This window comes from Canis lupus, chromosome 4, assembly GCF_011100685.1.
Source record: "Canis lupus familiaris isolate Mischka breed German Shepherd chromosome 4, alternate assembly UU_Cfam_GSD_1.0, whole genome shotgun sequence".
NCBI classification, from domain to species: Eukaryota; Metazoa; Chordata; class Mammalia; order Carnivora; family Canidae; genus Canis; species Canis lupus.
Genome location: NC_049225.1, coordinates 343,125 through 364,968, shown reverse-complemented (window position 1 = coordinate 364,968; position 21,844 = coordinate 343,125). Strand labels below are relative to the sequence as shown.

Genomic DNA, 21,844 nt, shown 5'->3' with positions numbered 1-21,844 from the left:
ATTTAAAGAACACGGAAGAAGTCTTGGAAGTTCAAACAATTAAAATAGGTGAAAAACTCAGAAGATTAAGATCGAAAGGAAAAAATGACTTTAAAAAATCTTTTAAATAGAACAACCAGATAAAGAGAATACAAAGTATATCACACAGGAAAATTAGAGGAACGGTCTTAGAGGACTGACATCAAATAATATGAGTTCTAGAGAGGACAAGGGAAATGAAAGGAAGAAAGAATATTCTGGAAGAATGCAATACAATTTCCCTGAATGGGAAGCTGTAAGTTTCCACATGGTAAAGATAAACTGTAGCCCCTTTTGCGGGACATCTTAGCGAGGCTGCAGGGGGAGTGGCGGCTCCCTGAGCTTTGCCCTGTCTCCCAAGGACAACAAGAAGAAAGATGCTGGGAGTTTGGCCAAGAAAGACAAGAACCAGGGCACAGATCTGGGGGCAAGGCCAGAAACAAGTGGCCCAAAGGCAAAGCTTGGAACAAGCTCAATAACCTAGTGTCGTTTGACAAAGTGACATATGACAAAGCCTGTAAGGAAGTTCCCAACTCTGAGCTTAGACCCCCAGTGGTTGTCTCTGGGCGGGGGGCTCAGGGTTCCCCAGCCAGGGCAGCCAACCCTTCAGCACCTTCTTAGTAAAAGACGTATTAAACTGGTCTCAAAGTCAGAGCTCAAGTCATTTACACCAGAAACGGTGAGGGTAGAGGTGTCCCAGGTGCTGATGAAGATGCATGAACACATCCTACCAGCTGCACATATTGAGAATGAAACTATTAAAAACAAAACAACCCTTTACCAAGTACACGTTGCTAAGCTTTTAGAACACTGATGACAGAATTCTACAGTTCTGGGGAAGGGCGGGAGAAGGGATTTATGTCACACACAAGAATCCAAATGCTATTGCACATCTCAGCAATGACACTGGAAAGCTAGAAGACAGTGGAGAAATGTGCCTCCCAACACCTGTGGAAAAACAATTTTAAATTTAGACCTCTTGATGTAGCCACATACTCATTTAAATCGTTTAAATGTGAGTAAAAACTTTACATTACAGACACTTGCTCAGGAAGCCAAGAGGACATGATGCCCCCTGGAAATTAGGAATAAACCCAGTTAGTAAATAAAGAAATGGAATTTAGGAACCCCAGGATCCAGTGCAGAAGAAGGTCTTACATAAGATGTGGGGGAAGGGAAATACTCCACACTTCCCCTCCGACTAAGGACCTAGAGAGCAAGAGTACATCAAATGTCCTGTGAGTGACTGCCATAGAAATGTGACAATGGCAGCCTGACCAAGGTTTCAAAATATGGAAAGGAGGTTTGTTCAACTAGAATAGAGCTTGTTGCTGAGATGGTGAAAAGTACTTAGAAACCTAAGAAAAAGAAACAAAGAACAAAACAACTTTTGTTTGTTTCCCTTAACTTCAGAAAAAATGAAACAAAATACAGGAAAAGAATAGTTGTGGTAGAGCAAGCCATGGCTCAGCTGTGAATAGGGTTTATGTGGTTGTAATAATCCAAATAATGAATATTGGTCTAACTAAAGTCACAAAGTGATATTGGGATTGGGAGGATGTAGGAGGGGAGATATGTAGGGGTATGTGTGTGTTTGTGTGTGTGTGTGTGTGTGTGCTGGGGAGGGGGTCATATGGTAGAAACAAAATAGATAATGGCTAAAGTTTAAAAATTAAGAACTTCTGATATAAGCATATTATTTAAGCATATGGCAACAAATAGCACAATAGTTGCTAAAAGAATTACTGATTGCTTTTGAGGAGTGGGAAATATGGTGGGGGGTGGAGGCTGCTGTTTCTCCCACCTTATAGATCACCTTGACTATTTAAATGGTGTGAATGCATAAAGGTGATTATCAAATAAGGCATCCAGAAGGAAGGAGGGAAGGAAGGAAGATTGGAAGGGAGGAAGGAAGGAGAGGAGAAAGAACTAAGGGAAAGAAGGAAAAAGAAATCACGATACATCCATATTTTGCAGCATTATGGAAGCCATCGATACTCATGATATTGATAAATTTTAACAACACAATATAATGTTAAGCGAAAGGATGAAACTGTATGGAATATATACCCTTAACTTTGAAAAGACTTTCTCCAAAATCTATTCAATAAAGTATATATGTATCAAATGTTGAAAGAGTTTATTCCTGTTTGGTTATATATAATAGACGTTTGAATTTTTCCCCTTAGAATAGCTGACATTTCCCCAAAGTTCTTTAGCATGGTCATAGTATCTTTATTCTGAAAAAAAAAAAAAAGTCTTTCATGATTCTAGTTGTTTTTTGTTTGTTTGTTTGTTCTTTAAAGATCACGGAGGATTAAAAACAAAACAGAAAAGGAAATCCTGGGTGCCAGGGATTGATGGAATCCAATTTCTCTGGAGCCTCTGGGGAACCTCAGAGATGTGGATTCTGGTTTAGTGCCCCACTGCAGTTCTTTGGAAAAGAATTAGTTAAATCCAACTCATCCTTTATTGGGGCATCCAATGCTGGGTTTATGGAGAATATGCTTCCCTTAAAAATTATAATAAAAAAATTAAAAATATATATATAATTAACCCCAAGCTCCTGACTTTTCCTTTCAAATGAAAAACAGAAGAACAGAAGCTTGTAAGAACATTTATCCCCGGGTTGGCATCCTTAACTGAGGAAAATTTACCTGCAACAGAATGAAATGTTTGCCCCTCCCCCTTCCCCCAATGCTGCCTGTCTCTTTGCCTTTTCTTCCCTGCTCCAGCCTCTGGCCACTTCCTGGCTAGGATTTCTAAAGGCTTCCACTGGGGAGAGCCTGTGTGCCGCTGGAAAGTGCTGCAAAATTTAACATGCCTGAAACAATTATTATCTAGATTTAAGGTATATTAAATATTTAGGCAAGGGCTGGAATCTAGCACTTATGAAAAATTTGTCTTGAGATTTTCAAAGACACTGGACACAATTTCAAGAGATCAATGCAATAAAAAGCCTTTTACCTCATGCTGGTAGGCTGAGTGCTGCCCAACTGTCCTGCAGTGTTTTGGCAAAGGCTGATATGCTGCTCCAAGATCTGCCCCAGCCTGAAGCTGCCTCGGCCCCTTGGCCGATCTGGTAGTCTGTAAGCCTACTTACATAGCCTACTTAGGTAGGCTAGTTACTAGTTACCTGACTGATTCTTCTCATATCCATAGGTCATGCATTCTGGATAGAAAGATCAGAGCACTTCTGTACCTCACCAGACTCTCCTGCACCACCTGCTGGGCATCGAGGAACCAGATCTCTTGCACAACTCTGAGCACTGCAATAACATCTGTAGCTGGCAACTATCGAGTCCGCACAGAATCAAGAAATGTTACAGACCACTGCACGCCTTTAACTAACTGCCCTTTAAAGGTTTATTCCTTTAAAAACCTCTGGGCCAGGCTGAAACCTTGGAGTTGGCCTTTGGACAAGAGTCCACCATCTTCTCCCCAGGTGGCTGGCCAACAGAGTAAAGCTCCTATTCCTTTCCATCCAAAGCTCCTATCTTAAGTATCGGCTTTTGGAGCAATGGGCAGCTAAACTTGCTGACTGCAGATTCCTGAGGATGAGAAGCTCAGCTGCTGCTGAAGGGGATCTTTGTCTGTACTTGCAAATATGAATGAAATGCATCCATTTCCAAGTACAACTGACTTTCAGCTATGCTGGTTTCCCGTGGGGTGGGGTGGGGTGCAGTAGAGGTGGTGGAGAGGAGTCTTTAACAAGGAGAGCTTTGCTCTTTCTGATTAGGAACTCAACTGGAACAAAATCTTTTGGAGGCTCAGATGTGAGGAAGTTCAAGGTGGCAGAAAATTTACTGGAGGGAAGACCCAAAATGTAGCAGTTGGAGAACTAGAAATCTAGGTGACCACTGCACTTGTGTGGTTTCAGGGGAGATGCCACAGGAACACCACTAGCTAATACTGATGGAGAAGTTTTGCTCAGGGATTTATAGGACTCATCTGACTTACTGCACTTGACCCCCATGTGAAAATGGCCAATCAAATAAATAAGAGAAGACTCAGCATGCTTATGGAACATACCCAGGGAGGTAAGCCCAGCTCTGACTCTAGAACTCATTTGTTAAAAAAAAAAAAAAAAAAAAGAACCTCATTTGTTTAATTGTGGGGCTTATGAGCAAGGAGTCTCTTGATATAAAGATCTAAACTATATAGTTCACTTGTACACTGTTTGTGGGAACATAAGTTGGTGCAGCCATTATAGAAAGCAATAAGAAGCTTCCTCAAAAAATTAAAAATTAGGAGTGCCTGGGTGGCTTAGACGCTTAAGGGTCCATCTCTTGACTTCAGCTCAGGTCTTGATCTCAGGGTCATGAGTTCAAGCCCCATGTTGGGCTCCATGCTGGGTGTGGAGCCTACATAAAAAAATAAAAAATAAAAAATTGAAATACCATGTGACTCAGGTATCTTACTTCTGGATATATATCCAGAGGAATTGAAATCAGAGTCTTAAAGAGATATCTGCACCCCTTGTTCATTGAAGTATTATTCACAATAGCTAAGATATAGAAACAACCTAAGTGTTCATTGTGGATGAGTGGATAAAGGAAATGTGATACACACACACACACACACAGTAGAATATTACTCAGCCATAAGAAGGATGGAAATTTCACCATTTGTGACAACATGGGTGGGCTTTTGGGGCATTCATGATAAGTGAAATAAATCAGAGAGGAAGGTCAATACCTAAATCAGACCGAGAAAGACCAGTATGTGTGATTTCATTTATATGTGCAATCTAAAAAAACCGAACTCATAAAAATGGAGTAGAATGGTGGTTGTCAGAGGTTGGAGGGGTGGCAGAATGGGGGAGATATTGTTTAAGGATACAAACTTGCAACTAAGTCAATAAATACATTCTGGAGTCCTAATGCCCAGCATTGTGATGTTAGTCAACAATACTTTATTATAAACTCCAAAGTGGCTAAGAGTTGAGGAGTTAAGTTAGTTCAGAAGGTGCTCCCAGAGAGAGATGGTAAGAGACAAAGCCTGCCACACTGAGGAGAGTTACATTATGGTCTGTGTTTCCTTCTGAGCTCCCATACAGTAGAACCAGTCTTGCCAAGCAAAGCAAGACTTAGCAATATAGCATTTAGATTCAAGGCTTTGTGTGTGTGTGTGTGTGTGTGTGTGTGTGTGGAATTACCTACCTACCATTATCATTCTAACTGAACTATTGATAATATACAAGAATGTATGTGTGTAGAAAGGCAAGTAGATGTATAAATATATGTATAATAAAAATACATAAACGTATTTCTGTCTTGTATTTATCTAATCTACTTGTCTAATTTATCTAATTATTTAATCTAATCATCTATTTGATTATCTATCATCTGTCTCCCTCTCTCTGTGTCAGTCTGTCTGAGAATCTCTTGCTCAGACTCAAGAAATCTTTTTAGCAGCTGTAATAATCGTAAGTTGGGAGCTAGCAAACTACAGTCTGTAGGCCAAATCCATTTCTCTGCCTATTTTTGTACAGCCCTCAAGTTAAAAATGCCTAAAAAATATTTTTACAATTTTAGAGTTGTAAACACACACACACACACACAGGAAAACATGTTACAGATACCCTATATGGCCTACAAAAGCTGGAATATCTACTACCTGGCCACATATGTATATCATATGTATATCAGAATATTATTCTGTCATAAAAAAGGGGAATGCCATTTGCAGCTACATGCCCCTTGAGGGCATTATGCTAAGTGAACTAAGTCAGAGAAAGACAAATACTATATGACCTCCCTTATATGTGAAATCTAAAGAGAACCCCAAACTCAGAATAAGAGATCACATTTGTGGTTGCCAGAGGCAGGAGTGCCAGAGAGTTGGGTGACGGTGGTCATAAGTATTAGCTTCCAGTCATAAGATAAATAAGTGCTGGGGATGTACAACATGACCACAGTTACCGATGCAGTGTGGTACATTTGAGAGTAGATCGTAAAAGTTCTCATCACATGGGCAAAAAAAAAATTTTTGTGGCTGTATGGGGTGATGGATGTTAACCAAAATTGTGATAACATTTCTATATATTGTGAAATGGTTAAGTCATCATGCTATATACCTTAAACTTAAACGCTATTATTTGTCAATTATATCTCAATAAAACTGGAAGAAAAAATGACAATAAAGGTACCTTATTGAAAAAAAATTGATAGCACACCTTAGAGCCTGTACAATTTACTCATTCCCATATGGTTTTGCGTTTTGAATTTGTTTGGCTTTTTCCCTAGAGTAGTTGCAGATCTGGAGAACCAGGTAGGCTATTTTTGGTAAGAATTCATAAACCTGGGCAGCCCGGGTGCCTCAGTGGTTTAGCGCCGCCTTCAGCCCAGGGTATGATACTGGAGGCCTGGGATCGAGTCCCACGTCGGCCTCCCTGCGTGGAGCCTGCTTCTCCCTCTGCCTGTGTCTCTGCCCCCCGCCCTCTGTGTCTGTCATGAATAAATAAATAAAATCCTTAAAAAAAAAAAGAATTCATAAACCTGAGGGGGTGGGGCAAGATGGCGGAGGAATAATAGGGTCCTCAACTCACCTGGCCCCGCCAACTTACCTAGATTACTTTCGGACCATCCTGAAAACCTATTAATTTGACCTGAGATTTAAAGAGAGAACAGCTGGAACGCTAAAGAGAGAAGGGTTTTCGCCTCTAACAAGGCAGGAAGGCGGGAAAAAAATGAAAAAGAATCAAGGGGGGCGGGGCGCGAGGAGCCGGGCTAAGGCAGGGCAGCGAAAGCCTCCAGGACAGGAAAGTCCGGTCCCAGGAAAGCAGGAACTTTTAAAAATCTGCACCAGATTCTTGCCTGACGGAAAGGCGTTTAGCAGGGAAATTGGGCAGAGTCTCAGAAGAGGCAGTGGAGCCCCCAGTCTCCCGGAGTCACTAGCAGCAGAGCCTGGGGGAGGGCGCACTGCACGCGGCCGCTCGGGACCGGGCGGAGCGCAGCCGGGGCCTCGCAGAAGCCCGGGGTGGGGGCTGCGCCCTGTGCCTCGGGAGCGGCGGCCCAGGAGCGCGGTTCCAGCCGCACAGGCCCGGGATCCCATGGTGCCGGCGGACACAGCCCACGATCCTGCGCTCCCCCGGGACAGGCAGAGGTAGGGAGGGCACAGGACAGCGAGGACTCTCCTGCTGGGCCCCCAAGCTGTGCAGGTCAGTTTCCCCTGCTGCCCCAGGAGCACCTACACCAGTGCAGACCACGAGACTGTGGCAGTTGCTGTGGGGAGCTGACTCCAGGCCTGGAGACCTGGCCGCCGCCAGTGTGCTTGTTCCTCCTTGTTTCACCATGTGCCTGAGAGAGGCAGGGCCACCAGGGAACAGGGGGCTCACAGGGTAAACAGCTCCCACTGAGCCCGGCATATGGCGGGGGTGGGGGGGGCATCTCCCCCAAGTACACACACCTGAGAATCAGCACAGCAGGCCTCCCTCCCCGCCAGAAGACCCGCTGGAAGGACAGGAGAAGAGCAAGTTCTTGACCAAGCAGCGCTGGAAAGCTCCAGGGGAGGTCAAGAGATTTACAGTATATAGAACTACAGGGTACCCCTCCTATTTTTTTCTTCCTTTTTCCAGTACAACTCTTTTTTTTTTTTAACATTTTATTTATTTATTCATGAGAGACACAGAGAGAAAGGGAGAGGCAGAGAAACAGGCAGAGGGAGAAACAGGCTCCATGCAGGGAGGCCGACGTGGGACTCAATCCCAGGTCTTCAGGATCAAGTGGGTGCTAAACCGCTGAGCCACCTCGGCTGCCCAAGTACAACTCGTTTTTATATCAGACTGTAAATTTGCAATTCTTTTTTCACTTTTCCCACCTTAACTACAATATTTTACCACCTCTTCATTTTTAAGATTCTTCCTTTTTACTTTCATATTTCTACAATTACAGGTCCTAGATATATTTTCCACTTTTAGATTCCCTTCAACATACTCAACTGAATTTTGGGAGATATATATATATGGTTTTTTTTCTGTTTTGTGTTTTTTTGTTTTCTCTGCCTCATTTTGCTCTGCAATGGGGGAAGTTAATACCTTCTAAAACATGACCAGCATGCACCCAGAACCAAGTGATATACCGTGCTGGTTCATTCTGTGAGATTCCTCATTCCCATTTGCCCCCCTCTTTTATCTCATTTATGTTTTGGTGGTCAATGTTGGGGCCTTCTACAAGTATTTCTGGTTTATATAACTTTGGGACTGAGCATCTTCTAACATACAGAACTTAATATACTCAGAAAAAAGATACACCCTCTAGAACCCCTCATTCTCCCTCCACTACAACTTCATCACCATCACCATCTCCCAGTCCCTCTTCCTTTTTTTCCTATTCCTTTTTTTTCTTTTTTTCTCTTCTTCTTTGGGATTCTTGGTCTTTATTTTTTACTACTTTGTTTTAAAATTTGTTTTTAACTTTAGTGGTGCTTTTGTTTTTATTTCATTCTGATCTTGTTTTCAATTTCTGGTCTCTGATCTTGGCAGAATCTGGGCTGAAATTTCCTTAGGTTGTGGTTGATATTCTTTTTTTATAAATTATTATTATTATTATTAATCTATAAATTTATTTTTTATTGCTGTTGAATTTGCCAACATATAGAATAACACCCAGTGCTCATCCCGTCAAGTGCCCACCTCAGTGCCTGTCACCCAGTCACCCCCACCCCCTGCCCACCTCCCCTTCCAGCACCCCTAGTTTGTTTCCCAGAGTTAGGAGTCTTTCATGTTCTGTCTCCCTTTCTGATATTTCCCACTCATTTTTTCTCCTTTCCTCTTTATTCCCTTTCACTATTTTTTATATTCCCCAAATGAATGAGAACATATAATGTTTGTCCTCCGATTGGCTTACCTCACTCAACATAATACCTTCCAGTTCCATCCACATCAAAGCAAATGGTGGGTATTTGTCATTTCTAATGGCTGAGTAATATTCCATTGTATACATATATGTGGTTGATATTCTTGATACAGCCTGCTCATACAGCCACTCTGCTCTCAGCAAAATGACTAGAAAGAAAAACTCACCACAAAAGAAAGAACAGAAACAGTACTCTGTTTACAAAGTTACAAAATTTGGATTACAATTCGATGTCAATTCAGAACCATATTCAGAAGCATAATTATAAAGCTACTGGTGGCTCTGGAAAAAAGCATAAAGGAATCAAGAGACTTCATGACTGCAGAATTTAGATCGAACCAGGCCAAAATTAAAAATCAATTAAATGAGATGCAATCCAAATTGGAGTCCTAACAACAAGGGTTAATGAGGTAGATGAGAGTGAGTGACATAGAAGAAAAGTTGATGGCAAGGAAGGAAGCTGAGGAAAAAAGAGAAAAACAATTAAACGATCATGAGGAAAAGTTAAGGGAAATAAATGACAGCCTCAGAAGGAAAAATCTACATTTAATTGAGGTCACAGAAGGTGCCGAAGGGGACAGAGGGCCAGAAAGCATATTTGAACAAATCATAGCTGAGAACTTCCCTAATTTGGGGAGGGAAACACTCATTGAGATCCAAGAGATAGAGAGATCCCCCCTAAAATCAATAAAAACCGTTCAACACCCCAACATTTAATAGTGAAACTTGCAAGTTCCAAAGATAAAGAGAAGATCCTTAAAGCAAAAGAGACAAGAAATCCCAAACTTATATGGGGAGAAGTATTAGATTAACAGAACTCTCCAAAGAGAACTGGCAGGCCAGAAAGGGCTGGCAGGATATATTCAGGGTCCTAAATGAGAAGAACATGCAGCCAAAGAACACTTTATCCCACAAAGCTCTCATTCAAATAGAAGGAGAGATAAAGAGCTTCCAAGATAGGCAGAAACTGAAAGAATATGTGACCACCAAATCAGCTCTACAAGAAATATTAAATGGGACCCTGTAAAAGAAAGAGGAAGCCCAAGGAAGCAATCCACAAAAACAAGAACTGAATACGTATTATGATGACACTAAATTCATATCTTTCAATAGTAACTCTGAACGTGAATGGGTTTAATGATCCCATCAAAAGTCGCAGGGTTTCAGACTGGATAAAAAAGCAAGACCCATCTATTTGCCATCTACAAGAGATGCATTTTAGACCTAAGGACACCTACAGCCTGAAAATAAAAGATTGGAGAACCATGTACCATTCAAATGGTCCTCAAAAGAAAGCAGGGGTAGCCATCCAAATATCAGATAAATTAAAGTTTATCCCAAAGACTGTAGTAAGAGATGAAGAGGGACACTATATCATACTTAAAGGAACTATCCAACAAGAGGACCTAACAATCATGAATATTTATGCCCCGACTGTGGGAGCAACCAAAGTAAAGATATACTTACATAATAATACACTTATACTAGGAGACTTCAACACGGTGCTTTCTATAAATGACAGATATTCTAAGTACAACATCTCCAAAGAAACAAGAGCTTTAAATGATACACTGGACCACATGGATTTCACAGATATTTACAGAACTTTATAACCAAATGCAATGGAATACACATTCTTCTCAAGTGGACAGAGAACTTTCTCCAGAATAGACCACATACTGGGTCACAAATCAGATCTTAATTGATACCAAAAGATTGTGATTGTCCCTTGCTTATTTTCAGACCATAATGCTTCGGAACTTGAAATAAAGTACAAGAAGAAATTCGGAAGAAATTCAAACACATGGAGTTTAAAGAATGCCCTGCTAAAAGATGAAAGGCTCAACCAGGAAATTAGAGAAAAATGAAAAAGATTCATGGAGACTAATGAGAATAAAGGTACAACCGTTCAAAATCTTTGGGATACAGCAAAAGCAGTCCTGAGAGGGAAATACATTGCAATACAGGCATCCCTTAAATAACTGGGAAAAACTAAAATACACAAGCAAACCTGCCCCTAAAGGAACTACTGGGGAATATAAAAATTAGTGAAAGGGAATAAAGGGAAAGGAGAGAAAAAGAGTGAAAATATCAGTGAGGGTGACAAAACATGAGAGACACCTAACTCTGGGAAATGAACAAGGGGTAGTGGAAGGGGAGGTGGGCGTGGAGTTGGGTGAGTGAGTGATGGGCACTGAGGGGGGCACTTGGCGGGATGAGCACTGGGTGTAATGCTATAGGTTGGCAAATTGAACTCCAATAAAAAATTTAAAAAAAAAAGGAAATGGAGAAAGAACAGCAAATAAAACCTACACCCAGCAGAAGAAGAGAATTAATAAAGACTCAAGCAGAACTCAATGAAATAGAGACCAGAAAAACTGTGGAACAGATCAACAAAACCAGGAGTTGGTTCTTTGAAAGAATTAATAAAATAGATAAAATATTAGCCAGCCTTATTAAAAAAAAGAGAAAAGACTCTAAATAATAAAATCATATATGAAAAAGGAGAGATCACCACCAATACCAAGGAAATGCAAATTATTTTAAAACATATTATGAGCAGTTATATGCCAATAAGTTAGGCAATCTAGAAGAAACGGACGGATTTCTGGAAAACCACAAAGTACGAAAACTGGAACTGGAAGATAGAAAACCTGAAAAGGCCGATAACCAGAGAGGAACTTGAAGCAGTCATCAAAAACCTCCCACAACACAAAAGTCCAGGGCCAGATGGCTTCCCAGGGGAATTCTATCAAACGTTTAAAGAAGAAACCATACCTATTCTACTAATGCTGTTCGGAAAGACAGAAAGAGATGGAATAATTCCAAACTCATTCTATGAGGCCAGTATCACCTTAATCCTAAAGCCAGACAAAGACCCCACCAAAAAGAATTATAGGCCAATATTCCTGATGAACACAGATGCAAAAATACTCAACAAGATACTAGCCAATGGGATCCAACAGTACATTAAGAAGATTATTCACCATGACCATGTGGGATTTATCCCTGGGATGCAATGTCGGTTCAACATTGCAACAAGAGAAAAAGCAAGAACCATATGATCCTCTCAATAGATGCAGAAAAAGCATTTGACACAATACAGCACCCATTCCTGATCAAAACTCTTCAGAGCATAGGGATAGAGGGAACATTCCTCAGCATCTTAAAAGCCATCTATGAAAAGCCCACAGCAAATATCATTCTCAATGGGGAAACACTGGGAGCCTTTCCCCTAAGATCAGGAACAAGACAGGGATGTCCACTCTCACCACTGCTATTCAACATAGCACTAGAAGTCCTAGCCTCAGCAATCAGGCAACAAAAAGACATTAAAGGCATTCAAATTGGCAAAGAAGAAGTCAAACTCTCCCTCTTTGCCGATGACATGATACTCTACATAGAAAACCCAAAAGACTCTACTCCAAGATTGCTAGAACTCATACAGCAATTTGGCAGCGTGGCAGGATACAAAATCAATGCCCAGAATCAGTGGCTTTACTATATACTAACAATGAGGCTGAAGAAAAAGAAATTAAGGAGTCAATCCTATTTACAATTGCACCAAAGCATAAGATACCTAGGAATAAACCTAACCAAAAAGATAAAGGATCTATACCCTAAAAACTATAGAAGACTTCTGAAAGAAATTGAGGAAGACACAAAGAGATGGAAAAATATTCCATGCTCATGGATTGGAAGAATTAACATTGTGAAAATGTCAATGCTACCCAGGGCAATTTACACGTTCAGTGCAGTCCCTATCAAAATACCATGGTCTTTCTTCAGAGAGTTGGAACAAATCATCTTAAGATTTGTGTGGAATCAGAAAAGACCCCGAATAGCCAGGGGAATTTTAAAAAAGAAAACCATATCTGGGGGCATCACAATGACAGGTTTCAGGTTGTACTAAAAAGCTGTGGTCATCAAGACAGTGTGGTACTGGCACAAAAACAGACACAGATCAATGGAACAGAATCCAGAAATCGGCCCTCAACTATATGGCCAACTAATATTCGAAAAAGCAGGAAAAACTATCCACTGGAAAAAAAGACGGTCTCTTCAATAAGTGGTGCTGGGAAAATAGGATATCCACACGCAGAAGAATGAAACTAGACCATTCTCTTACACCATACACAAAGATAAACTCAAAATGAATGAAAGATCTAAATGTGAGACAAGATTCCATCAAAATCCCAGAGGAGAACACAGGCAACACCCTTGTTGAACTTGGCCATGGTAACTTCTTGCAAGACACATCCATGAACGCAAGGGAAACAAAAGCAAAAATGAACTATCGGAACTTAACCAAGATAAAAAGCTTCTGCACAGCAAAAGAAACAGTCAACAAAACTAAAAGACAACCTACACAATGGGAGAAGATATTTGCAAATGACCTATCAGATAAAGGGCTAGTATCCAAGATCTATAAAGAACTTATTAAACTCAACACCAAAGAAACAAACAATCCAATCATGAAATGGGCAAAAAAACAAAGAATAATCTTCTTAACGTACTGTTGGATCCCATTGGCTAGTATGTTGTTGAGAATTTTTGCATCTGTGTTCATCAGGGATATTGGTCTATAATTCTCCTTTTTTTTTGTCTTTGTCTGGCTTTGGGATTAAGGTGATGCTGGCCTCATAAACTGAGTTTGGAAGGATTCCATCCCTTTGTATCCTTCAGAACAGCTTTAGTAGAATAGGTATTGTTTCTTTCTTAAACGTTTGATAGTGGGCAGCCCAGGTGGCTCAGTGGTTTAGCACTGCTTTCAGCCCAGGGTGTGATCCTGGAGACCCAGGATTGAGTCCCATGCTGGGCTCTCTGCATGGAGCCTGTGTCTCTGCCATTGTCTCCCTCTGTGTGTGTGTGTGTGTGTGTGTGTGTGTGTGTGTTTCTCATAAATAAATAAATACAATCTTTAAAAAATAAAATAAAATAAAATAAAATAAAATAAAACAAAATAAAAAGCATTTGATAGAAATCCCCTGGGAAGCCATCTGACCCTGGACTTTTGTGTCTTGGGAGGTTTTTGATGACTGCTTCAATTTCCTCCCTGGTTATTGGCCTGTTCAGGTTTTGTATTTCTTCCTGTTCCAGTTTTGGTAGTTTGTGGTTTTCAAGAAATGCTTCCATTTCTTCTAGATTGCCTAATTTCTTGGTATATAACTGCACATAATATGTTTTTAAAATCGTTTGTGTTTCCTTAGTATTGGTGGTCATCTCTCCTCTTTCATTCGCGATTTTATTAATTTCTGAGTCTTTTCTCTTTTGTTTTTAATAAGGCTGGCTAATGGTTTATCTATCTTATTAATTCTTTCATAGAACCAACTCCTGGTTTTGTTGATCTGTTCCACAGTTTTTCTGGTCTGTATTTCATTGAGTTCTGCTCCAATCTTTATTATGTCTCTTCTGCTTACTGTAGGTTTTATTTGCTGTTCTCTCTCCAGTTCCTTTAAGTGCCAGGTTAGCTTTTGTATTTGATTTTTTTTCCAGGTTTTTGAGGGATGCTTGTATTGTGATGTTTTTCCCTCACAGGACTGCTTTTGTTGTATCCCAAAGATTTTGAACAGTTGTATCTTCATTTTCATTCTTTTCCATCAATCTTTTAATTCTTCTCTAATTTCCTGGTTGACCCTTTCATCTTTTAGCAGGATGCTCTTTAACCTCCACGTATTGGAGTTTCTTCTAAATTTCTTCTTGCGATTGAGTTCAAGTTTCAAAGCATTATGGTCTGAAAATAGGCAGGAGAGAATTCCAATCTTTTGGTCTCAGTTGAGACCTGATTTGTGACCCAGTATGTGGTCTATTCTGGAGAAAGTTCCATGTGCACTTGAGGAGAATGTGTATTCAGTTGCATTTGGATGCAAAGTTCTGTAACTGTCTGTGAAATCCATCTGGTTCACTGTATCATTTAAAGCCCTTGTTTTTTTTTTTTTTTTTTTTTTTTTTTTTTTGGAGATGTTGTGCTTAGAAAATCTGTCATTTTCAGAAAGTGCCATGTGTAAGTCTCCTACTATGAGTCTATTAGCTAAGTATGTCTTTACTTTGGTTATTAATTGATTGATATCCTTGGCAGCTCCCACATTTGGGGCATAAATATTCATTATTGTTAGGTCCTCTTGTTGGATAGACCCTTTACATATAGTATAGTGTCCCTCTTCATCTCTTACTGCAGTTTTTGGGATAAACTAATTTATGTGATATGAGGATGGTTACCCCTGCTTTCTTTTGAGGTCCATTTGAATGGTAAATGGTTCTCCAACCTTTTATTTTCAGGCTGTAGGTGTCCTTCTGTCTAAAATGAGTCTCTTGTAGACAGCTAATAGATGGGTCCTGCTTTTTTATCCAGTCTGAAACCCTGCACATTTTGATGGGACCATCTAGCCAATTGAGGATCAGAGTAACTATTGAAAGATATGAATTTATTGTCATCATAATAGCTATTCAGTCCCGGTTTTGTGGATTTCTTTGGGCTTCATCTTTATCTTACAGGGTCCCCCTTAATATTTCTGGCAGAGCTGGTTTGGTGGTCATATATTCTTTCAGTTTCTGCCTATCTTGGAAGCTCTTTATCTCTCCTATTCTGAACGAGAGCCTTGCTGGATAAAGTATTCTTGGCTGCATGTTATTTTCATTAATACCCTGAATATATCCTGCCAGCCCTTTCTGGCCTGCCAGGTCTCTGTGGAGAGGTCTGCTGTTACCCTAATACTCCTCCCCATAAAAGTCAGGCATTTGTTGTCTCTTGCTGCTTTAAGGATCTTCTCTTTATCTTTGGAATTTGCAAGTTTCACTATTCAATGTCAAGGTGTTGAGCGGTTTTTATTGATTTTTTTTGGGGGGGGTGTCTCTCTATATCCTGGATCTGAATGCCTGTTTCCCTTCCCAGATTAGGAAAGTTGTCAGCTATGATTTGTTCAAATACATATTCTGGCCCTCTGTCCCTTTTGGTGCCCTCGGGAACCCCAATTAAACATAGGTTTTTCTTCCCTAGGCTGTCGTTTATTTCCCTTAATCTATCTTCATGGTCTTTTAATTGTCTGTCTCTTTTTTCCTCAGTTTCCCTCATTGCCATGAACTTGTCTTCTATGTTATTCACTCATTCTTCCACCTCGTTAACCCTCGTCATTAGGACTTCTAGTTTGGATTGCATCTCATTCAATTGATTTTTAATTTTTGCCTGATTGGATCTAAATTCTGCAGTCATGAAGTCTCTTGAGTCCTTTATGCTTTTTTCTAGAGCCACCAGTAGCTGTATATTAGTGCTTCTGAATTGGCTTTCTGACATTGAATTGTAATCCAGATTTTGTAACTCTGTGGGAGAGAGGACTGTTTCTGATTCTTTTGAGGTGAGGTTTTCCTTCTAGTCATTTTGCTCAGTGCAGAGTGGCCAAAAACAAGTTGTATTGGGAAAAGGAGGTAAAGAGAGGAGAGGAAGAAGGAAAGAAAAGGGAAAAAGAAAAAAGAAAAAAGGAAGAAAAAAGAAAAATAAAGAGAAGAAAAAGAGAAAGCAAAAAAGAAAGGGAAAAAAAAGGAGTGGGGGAATCAAACCAAAAAGAAAAAAAAAAACCACAAGGGAGTATCTTCTGTTTCTGTATACTTTAAGTCCCTTGAGTTCCCCTGGAACTTGTCCGTCTACCTGGTCTTCCGGGGAAGAGGCCTGTTGTGCTGATTCTCAGGTGTTAGCACTTGGGGGAGCTGCTCTGCCCCCTGCCTGGTGCAGGGCTCAGTGGGGGTTGTTTACCCCGTGAGGCCCCAGGAGGAACAACCCCAGTGGCGGGGGCAGGTCTGGAGCCCTGGAGTCAGCTCCCGCAGTAACTCCAGAGCTCTCCGTCTGCAGGGCCTGGAGGCTCCGGGGTGGGGCCACTGATCTGCTCAGCTCGGGGCAGGAGCGTCCTCGCTGTCCTGGGCCCTCCCGGCCTCTGCCTGTCCCGGGGCAGGCCGGATCCTGGGCTGTGTCCCGGCGCCCTGTGCTCCGGGGCCTGCGCTGTTGGATTCGCGCTCCCGGCCGCGCAGCCCCCTTCGCGGAGCCACCGCCCGAGCCCCTCTGAGCTGCTCCGGGTCCCGCCTTGCGTGCTGCAGCCCTTAGGGAGCTGGGCGCACTCTCCCCGAGGCACAGGTGTCTGTTAGTGTCCAGGGAACCTGAGGGCATCCCTGCCCTCCTGGGGTCCTGCTCCAAATCCCTGTGAGGCCTTTCCATCCGGGAAAATTGGTGCAGCTCTTGCTTCTCCGGGACGGGGCTCTCCTGTCCTGGGGTCACTCGCCCCGGCCTTCGCCTGACTCCTCGCGGAGCCCCTCCCCCTTGGAGGCCTTTTGTTTCTTTATTTCTTTTTCCCCCATTTTCCTACCTTGATAGAAGCACGAACTCTTCTCACTGTAGCATTCTAGCTGGTCTCTCTTTAAATCTCAGGCCGAATTCGTAGATTTTCAGGATAATTTGAAGGTTATCTAGGTAATTTGGTGGGGACAGGTGATTTGGAGACCCTACTCTTCTGCCATCTTGCCCCTCCCCACTAGTTTGTTTTAAAATTTGTTTTTAACTTTAGTGGGCCTTTTGTTTTATTTTGCTCTAATCTTTATTTTCATTTTCTTGTCTCTGACCTCGTCAGAATCATCTAGGGTGAAATTTTTTAAATCGTGGTTGATATTCTTGACTCAGCCCGCTGATACAGCCACTCTGCACTGAGCAAAATGACTAGAAGGAGGATTTCACCACAAAAGAAAGAATCAGAAAAAGTACTCTCTGTCAAAGAATTCCAAAATTTGGATTACAATTCAGCATCAGAAAGCCAATTAATAAGATAGAGAAACCATTAGCCAGCCTTATTAAAAAGAAGAGAGAAGAGACTCAAATTAATAAAATCACGAATGAGAAAGGAGAGATCACCACCAATACCTAGAAAATACAAACAATTTTAAAAACTAATTATGAGCGCTATATGCCAATAAATTAGGCAATCTAGAAGAAATGGATGCATTTCTGGAAAACCACAAACTACCAAAACTGGAACAGGAAGAAATAGAAAACCTGAACAGGCCAATAACCAAGGAGGAAATTGAAGCAGTCATCAAAAACCTCCCAAGACAAAAATATCCAGGGCCAGATGGCTTCCCAGGGAAATTCTATCAAACGTTTAAAGACAAAACCATACCTATTCTACTAAAGCTGTTTGGAAAGATAGAAAGTGATAGAGTACTTCCAAACTCATTCTATGAGGCCAGCGCCACCTTAATTCCAAAACCAGACAAAGACCCCACCAAAAAGGAGAATTACAGACCAATATCCCTGATGAACATGGATACAAAAATTCTCAACAAGATACTAGCCAATAGGATACAATAGGATACATTAAGAAGATTATTCACTATGACCAAGTGGGATTTATCCCCAGGATGCAAGGCTGGTTCAACACTCATAAAGCAATCAATGTGATTCATCATATCAACAAGAGAAAAAACAAGAACCATATGATCCTTTCAATAGATGCAGAGAAAGCATTTGACAAAATACAGCATCCATTCCTGATCAAAACTCTTCAGAGTGTAGGGATAGAGGGAACTTCCTCAACATCTTAAAAGCTATCTACGAAAAGCCCACTGCAAATATCATTCTCAATGGGGAACACTGGGAGCCTTTCCCCTAAGATCAGGAACAAGACAGGGATGTCCACTTTCTCCACTGCTATTCAACATAGTACTAGAAGTCCTAGCCTCAGCAATCAGGCAACAAAAAGAAATAAAAGGCATTCAAATCAGCAAAGTCAAACTCTCCCTCTTTTCAGATGACATGATACTGCACATAGAAAACCGAAAAGACTCTACTCCAAGATTGTTAGAACTCCTACACCAATTCAGCAATGTGGCAGGATCCAAAATCAATGGCCAGAAATCAGTGTCATTTCCATATATTAACAATGAGACTGAAGAAAGTGAAATTAAGGAGTCAATCCCATTTACAATTGCGCCCAAAAGCATAAGATACTTAGAAAGAAATCTAACCAAAGAGATAAAGAATCTATACCCTAAAAGCTACAGAACACGTCTGAAAGAAATGAAGTAGATACAAAGAGCTGGAAAAATATTCCACGCACATGGATTGAAGAATTAATTTTGTGAAAATGTCTATGTTACCCAGGGCAATTTATACATTCAGTGGAATCCCTGTCAAAAATACCTTGGACTTTCTTCACAGAGTTGGAACAAATAATCTTAAGGTTTGTGTGGAATCAGAAAGGACCTTGAATAGCCAGGGGAATACTGAAAAAGAAAACCAGAGCCGGGCGCATCACCATTGCAGATTTCAAGTTGTACTACAAAACTGTGATCATCAAGACAGTATGGTACTGACACAAAAACAGACACCGATCAATGGAACAGAATAGAGAACCCAGAAATGGGCCCTCAACTCTATGGTCAATTTATATTCAACAAAGCAGGAAAGACTATCCAGTGGAAAAGGATGATCTCTTCAATAAATGGTGCTGGGAAAATTGGACAGCTACATGCAGAAGAATGAAACTAGACAATTCTCTTACACCATACACAAAGATAAACTCAAAATGGATGAAGGATCTAAATTGAGACAATAATTCATCAAAATCCTAGAGAACACAGGCAGCCCCCTTTTGAACTTGGCCACAGCAACTTCTTGCAAGATACATCTATAAAGGCAAGAGAATAAAAGCAAAAATGAACTACTGGGACTTAATCAAGATTAAAAGCTTCTGCACAGCAAAAGTAACAGTCAACAAAACTAAAATACAACCTACAGAATGGGAGAAGATATTTGCAAATGACATATGAGATAAAGGGCTAGTATCCAAGATCTATAAAGAACTTCTTAAACTCCAAACCCAAGAAACAAACAAGCCAATCATGTAATGGGCAAAGGACATTAACAGAAATTTCACCAAAGAACATACACATGGCCAACAAGCACATGAGAAAATGTTCCGCATCACTTGTCATCAGGGAAAATCAAATCAAAACTACAATGAAAGACCACCTCACACCAGTGAGAATGGTGAAAATTAATAAGACAGGAAACAACAAATGTTGGATAGGATGTGGCGAAAGGGGAACCCTGTTGCAGTGTTGGCAGGAACGTGAACTGGTACAGCCACTCTGGAAAACTATGTGGAGGTTCCTCAAAGAGTTAAAAATGGATCTGCCCTATGACTCAGTAATTGCACTGCTGGGGATGTACCTCAAAGATACAGATGCAATAAAAATCCGAGACACCTGAACCTCAGTGTTAATACCAGCAATATGCACAATAGCCAAACTGTGGAAAGAGCCTCAATGTCCATTAAGAGATGGATGGATAAGGAAGATGTGTGTATATATATATATATATATATATATATATATATATATATATATACACACACACACAATGGAATATTCCTCAGCCTTTAGAAACAAGTACCCACCATTTGCCTCGACGTGGATGGAACTGGAGGGTATTATGCTGAGTGAAGAAAGTCAACTGGAGAAGCACAATCATTATATGGTTTCACTCATATGGGGAATATAATAAAATAGTGAAAGGGGTTGTAGGGGAAAGGAGAGAAAATGAGTGGGAAATATCAGAGAGGGTGATAGAACATGAGACTCCTGACTCTGGGAATTGAACAAGGGGTAGTAGAAAGGGAGGTGGGTGACAGACACTTGATGGGATGAGCACTGAGTGTTATACTCTATGTTGGCAAATAGAACTCCAAAAAATACATTAAAAACTTAAAAAATGAGGAAGATGTATATACCCTGCTAAAACAAAAACAGAAATGAAAATAAGGTAAATAAAAAAGAAAGCAAAAGATTTTCCTTGTGGTGAGAACTCTCAAGATTTACTCTCTTGCCACCTCTCAGATACACCAGAAAGTAGTATTCACTGTAGTCGTCATATTGTACTGTAAATCGCTATTACTTCTTTATCTTAAAACTAAAAGTTTGTGTCTTTTCACCATCCCTTCAACTCCCATTCTGGATACTTCTGTTTGATCCCCTTTTCTGAATTAGTTTTTCTTCTTTATTTTTGTTTTAGACTCCACATATAAGTGAATATATATGTATAAAACCATATTTTGCCTTTCTCTGACTTATTTTGCTTGGCACAATACCTTCAAAGTCCAGTACCATTATCACACATAGCAAGATTTCCTTTCCTATGGCTGATTCATATTCCATTCTATAGCTAACACTTCCTTATCCAGTCACCACTGATGGGCATGGACATTTTCATGTCTTGGTTGTTTAAAACAGTGCTTCCTGATCATGGAGATGCAAATATTTCCTGGACACATTTTTCTGTTTTTTATGGATATGGTCCCAGAAGTGGAATGGCTTGATCATATGGTAGTTCTATTTTTAAATTTTGAGGAACCACCATATGTTTTGCATAGTGACAGTACCAATGTGCGATCTCAACAATAGTGCCCAAGGGTTCCCTTTTCTCTGCATTCTCAGCAGCATTGTCTTTTTTAGGCTAGCTCTTCCAATGCATGTGATGTGATATCTCATTGTGTTCTTGGCTTGCATTTTTCTGATGGTTAGTCATGTTGTCTACATGTTTATCATTTGTTTATTTTCTCTAGGAAAATGCCAGAGCACTGTACACTGCATCTGGGGTCAGGGACAAGACCAGTCTCCACAGAACCTTCAGGATCCTCATTTAGATAGGCATGGGTGGGTCCAGGGTCAGTCTTCTGGCTGAGGTGAGGTCCCATATTTGTAAACAGAAAACCAATGGAGAGGACAGGAAAAGGTCCTTTACTCTGCCCTTGGAGCCTGTAGGTCCTGGTCCTTTGCCCTGTTATTCTGGAAAGCCACTGCCTTGAGGACACCCAAATAAAGCTGTCCTTTCCTTGTGTGGTGTGCCTGCCTGGGGTGTAATGCTTGAGCTGGAAAATATGATGCAGGAAGCCTCCTTTGTAATGGTACCTAGGGATTTGTGTGGAGGAAAT

The 21,844-nt window shown here is 40.8% G+C and overlaps 1 long non-coding RNA gene and 1 pseudogene across 2 annotated transcripts; both read left to right on the top strand.

The window, feature by feature from the left end:
* The first annotated feature begins 244 nt into the window (after positions 1-244).
* Positions 245-738, top strand: LOC111095678 (annotated as a pseudogene).
* Positions 739-884: 146 nt separating this feature from the next.
* LOC111095416 lies at positions 885-21,603 on the top strand. 2 transcript variants are annotated; one of them, XR_005357508.1, is made up of 3 exons: positions 885-1,033; positions 3,181-4,058; positions 21,476-21,603. It is a non-coding gene; the product is annotated as an uncharacterized LOC111095416 (long non-coding RNA). The 2 variants fall into 2 exon arrangements; XR_005357507.1 differs by lacking the exon at positions 21,476-21,603 and having other exon boundaries at positions 3,181-4,148.
* Positions 21,604-21,844: the final 241 nt, after the last annotated feature.